This window comes from Oreochromis aureus, linkage group 15 (genome assembly GCF_013358895.1).
Source record: "Oreochromis aureus strain Israel breed Guangdong linkage group 15, ZZ_aureus, whole genome shotgun sequence".
In the NCBI taxonomy this organism is placed as follows: domain Eukaryota; kingdom Metazoa; phylum Chordata; class Actinopteri; order Cichliformes; family Cichlidae; genus Oreochromis; species Oreochromis aureus.
The window spans coordinates 31767440-31772485 of NC_052956.1; positions in this window are offsets into that span (position 1 = coordinate 31767440).

Genomic DNA, 5046 nt, shown 5'->3' on the forward strand with positions numbered 1-5046 from the left:
CATGGAGAAACTCCACACTGGTGAAAAATGAAAAAAGAGAGTGTAGGAAAGCTGAGCGCAGATGGAGAAAAACAAACCTCCAGGTTCATTATGACATCTATAAAGAGAAACTTCACAATTATAATTTACAACTGAGGAGTGCAAGGAGGTCCTACTTCTCTGACATCATCACCAAAAACAGTCATAACGCTCGGGTCTTATTTTCTACAGTTGACAGGCTAACAAACCCTCCTGTGTCAGTGGCAGCTGAACTTCATTCGACCATGGCCTGCAATGACTTTGCCAAATTCTTCACAGAAAAATCCAAAAGATTAGACAAACAATTAATACATCAACAGCAGATCCAGGATATGTACTGTGTCCACCGAAAAACTGTTTAAACACCATCAAACAGTTTCACCCTATTAACAGCAAAGACCTGGAGGACATCTTAGGTCAACTGAACTCCTCCTCTTGCTGTTTAGATGTCCTGCCAACAAGTTTTTTCAAAAGTTCACAAAGACTTTGGAGTCAGACCTGTTACAGATCGTCAACTTTTCTTTAATATCAGGTGTGTTTCCAGAATCACTAAAAACTGCTGTAATTAAACCTATACTGAAAAAGGACAATCTTGACAAGACACAAATGAATAACTACAGGCCGATCTCAAATCTCCCATTCTTAAGTAAGATTATTGAAAAAGCAGTTTCTCAACAGCTCAATTACTTCTTAAAACAGAATAACTGCTATGATGCCTTCCAGTCAGGTTTTTAGACAGAACCACAGCACTGAAACCACTCTGACCAAAGTGTTTAATGACATATGTCTGAACACAGACAGTGGAACAATGTCAGTCTTAGTTTTACTGGATCTCAGTGCAGCATTTGATACAGTTGACCACAACATATTACTCAAACGACTGGAGAACTGGGCAGGTCTTTCAGGAACTGTACTAAACTGGTTCAAAACATACTTAGAAAACAGGAAATACTTTGTATCAATAGGTAACTTCACATCTGAGCAGATAAGTATCACATGTGGAGTTCCCCAAGGTTCCATCTTGGGACCCCTTCTGTTTAACATTTACATGCTCCCACTGGCACAGATTATAAAGAACAACAAAATAAACTATCATAGCTACGCAGATGACACACAAATATATATCACAATGTCACCAGGAGACCGAGGCCCTGTACAGGCTCTTGGTAAATGCATTGAGGAAATTAATGACTGGTTGTGCCACAATTTTCTCCAGCTAAACAAACATAAAACTGAGGTAATAGTCTTTGGTGCCAAAGAAAAACGATTACAGGTCACCAGAGAACTTCAATCTATACACCTAAAACCACAAACCAGGCGAGAAATTTGGGTGTAGTGATGGATGCAGACCTAAACTTAGAAAAACACATTAAGACAATAACAAAATCAGCTTACTATCACCTCAAGAATATTTCAAGGATAAAAGATCTGATGTCTCAACAGGACCTGGAAAAACTAGTCCATGCATTCATCTTTAGTAGGCTTGATTACTGTAACAGCATCTTTACAGGTCTACCTAAAAATCAGTCAGACAACTACAGCTCATTCAGAACTCTGCTGCTAGAGTCCTCACTAAGACCAAAAAAGTGGACCACATCAGTCCAGCTCTGAGGTCTTTACACTGGCTGCCTGTCCGTCAGAGGATAGACTTTAAAGTTCTGATGCTGGTCTATAAAGCTCTGAATGGTTTAGGACCAAAATACATCAGTGACCTCCTGACCCAGTATGAACCTTCCAGATCCCTCAGGTCATCTGGATCCGGTCTGTTATCAGTCCCCAGAGTCAGAACCAGACATGGAGAAGCTGCATTCAGCTTTTATGCTCCTTATATCTGGAACAAACTCCCAGGAAGCCTCAGATCAGCTGAAACACTCAGTTTATTTAAATCCAGGTTGAAGACTCACCTATTCTCAGCTGCATTTGAATAAAGCACCAAATCCACACTTAAGTTTAAATTTCAAAACCTACTTTTTAACTACTGATTTTATCTACTGTTCTGATTTTATCTACTGTTTTTATATTTGATTTTATATACTGTTTTGTTTGTTTGTTTGTTTGTGTGCTTGTTTTAATCAAATTTAAATCATGCTTTTTATTTGTTTTTGTTTTTAATGTCTCTGTAAAGCACTTTGAATCACCTTGTTGTTGAATTGTGCTATATAAATAAACTTGCCTTGCCTTGCCTTAGTTTAGTCCTTGGTTTTCGTGTCAAGTTAATATTACTCCCAGCCCATGTTTTCTTGTCCCTATGTCATTCCCCATTTTCTGTCAGAGTATGTCATGTGTTCTGTGTCGCATCATTGTTGTGTTGTGTTTTCATATGCGCTCTCTCGTGTCCCCTCAACTCCTGTGTCAAGCTCATGTTGTTTCAGTCTGTTTTCCATTTTATTTTGCTAGTTTCGTGGTCCATGTTCATTGTGTTTAGTTTTGCTTCCCCTGTGTTGTCACGCTCATTTGTTTCAGCTGTGTTCGCCATGTGTTTCTACTCCCCTCGTCTCCTCTCTGTGTATTTAGTGTGTGAGTTTGTTGTGGTTGGGTTGTCTGATTTGTTTCCTAGTTTTCAGGGTTTCCAACTTCTGGTTATCCCGTGTTAAGGTTTTTATCGTGCTCCTTTGATGTTCTTTCTCCCTCGAGTTTAGCATTTAGTTTCTCCGAGTTTATTTCTAGTTAAGTTTTCCTTTAGTATCTACCTGCATTTGTTTGGTACCTTCACCCAGCCAAATAAACGGCTCGCCTTTTGTTAAACCCTGTCGCTGCCTTGAGGGTCAGCTAAAGAGAAATACAAGGTTTTCCTCCGCAGACCCATGACAAAGGTGAAGCGCTGATTTAATAGCTGAGGAGATAGGTTAGTTATATTCCAACATTGGGCTCTCATTTATTTCCTTGTTCATTAAAAAGAAATGAGGTGTGACCTATCACACCTAGCCCTAGCTCCAAAACAGCCACTTTTGTTTTAATCAACATTGTCACCCATGCAGAATCTTCTTTTTCTTGAGATGTTTGTGAGTTATTCAGCAAATATTTTACCCATGGTATAGCTTTGATTCTGTAAAGGAAAAACTGATTACTGATTATGACTGACCTTTTTTGCAGGTGTGTGTGTGTGTGTGTGTGTGTGTGTGTGTGTGTGTGTGTGTGTGTGTGTGTGTGTGTGTGTGTGTGTGTGTGTGTGTGTGTGTGTGTGTGTGTGTGTGTGTGTGTATTACTCCTCTGTTTACATCAGCAGTGAAAAGACAGGCAACATGGCACAGATGGCACTTTATTCAGGATGATTCCTCAACAGACGTTATTTGAATGGTTACTCAGTGTTAAATATGTGTGAATGCTTGGGGGAGGTGTTGCAGTAGAAGTGAAGAAAGGCTGGAGTTTGTGTTTGGCAAATGTGCCTTGCATATTAATCAACACGAGCGCTGCAGGGCCACATGTTCATTCAAGATGTGTACACCTACCCCCATACTTGGATTCAGACTAAAACTACATACATGTAAAAAAACAAAAAAAACAAACAAGATCATTACAGGTGCTCTGATTGGGTTAGTTTCTGTTTTGTTTCCATAAATGTAGCAAGGGATCTGAACATTGTTCTTTGGCTGAGTGTGCACATTTAGCTTTATTGAATCTGCATAGTACCTCAGAGAATACCTAAATTAGATTTATTTTACTGATGCAGCACACAATGCACCAAGCCACCAACAAGATGTGTAAGGAGAGATCAGACTGATCCATGCTGTAGCAATAGTGACTTGGACAAAGGTCGTTTTTTTCTTTAATGTGAAAAAAATATATAGAGTTAATTTTTAAGATAATATTATGCTAAACATTTCATATAGATAATCCAGTGTCTTACATTGATGTTATAATACAGCGGCTCGTTATTTATGTTCAGTGATCCAATAAATATGTAACCAGCAACTGTACTATATTTCTTTCTTGCTTAAGGTCCTCAACTACTTTGAAAAAACCTTAACAGTCATGTTTAGACTACATGGTTAAAAATGACATATATTGTAGCTTGCTCTTTTCTCTCAGGGCACAATGGCTTCCAGATAGCACGTGATATTGGCTCGTTTTCACAGATTGTCTGGAATGATGTTCTCTTGTCTCTTTTGCATTGTTTTGATTACCATAGAAGTAAACATTTAGGTGGAATTCTGACTCACAAAAAATGACAAAATGTTGATGACTGTGGAATGAGAACAGCCTGGATTTACTCAGCTTTGTGCAAAACATTTCAACCCATGGTTCTAATGGAAATTCAAACTTAAGGTCTTTAGGTCCTGCTACTGCCATAAGTCAGTGGTTAATGATAGTGGATATGATCGATGGGGTAATTCTTTGATGGGATTACATGTAAGTACAAATATATAATGATGAACAAAAATGAAAAGAAGCATGCTATTTTTGTAACAGATATTTGTAATGGTACAGTATTCATTCCTTACTAGCTCATAGGTATTAAAAGTACTGTGCTGCATTGATTTGAATCATATCTATCTGAAGCCAGATGACACACACTAAGTAGTTAAACTATAGGAATATATGTCTCTGTGAGAAAGATCACGTGTATCCTCATTAAGGATAGGGATTTATGTTGGTTTGTGGGGCTGTAGCCTGTAGGTTTATATTGTTAAAAATAGTAATTATGAGACAGTGTGTTTCATTTTACAGAATAACATCAAAGTAACGTAACGAGTAGTATAACAAATGTCTTTCTTCAGGGTCTAATTAAGTAACGTACACTTTTAAGAAAAGTGTTTTGTGTAATATGTGCAATAACAACTTTTTTGAATAATGACCCCCGAACACTGATGACAACAAAGAGGGGAAACACCTCCAAAATGCACAAACATTTCACCACGCAGCATGAAATGTCTTTGATATCCTGCTTAGAGATGTTGTGACTGTCAAAGTGGAGCCATTAAGAATCGATAAGGGTTTCGATAAGGAATCGAATCGATAAGTGATATCGATAATGAAATCAGAATTGCTAAATCTTATCATTTCCCATCCCTAGTTGTGATTAATTTC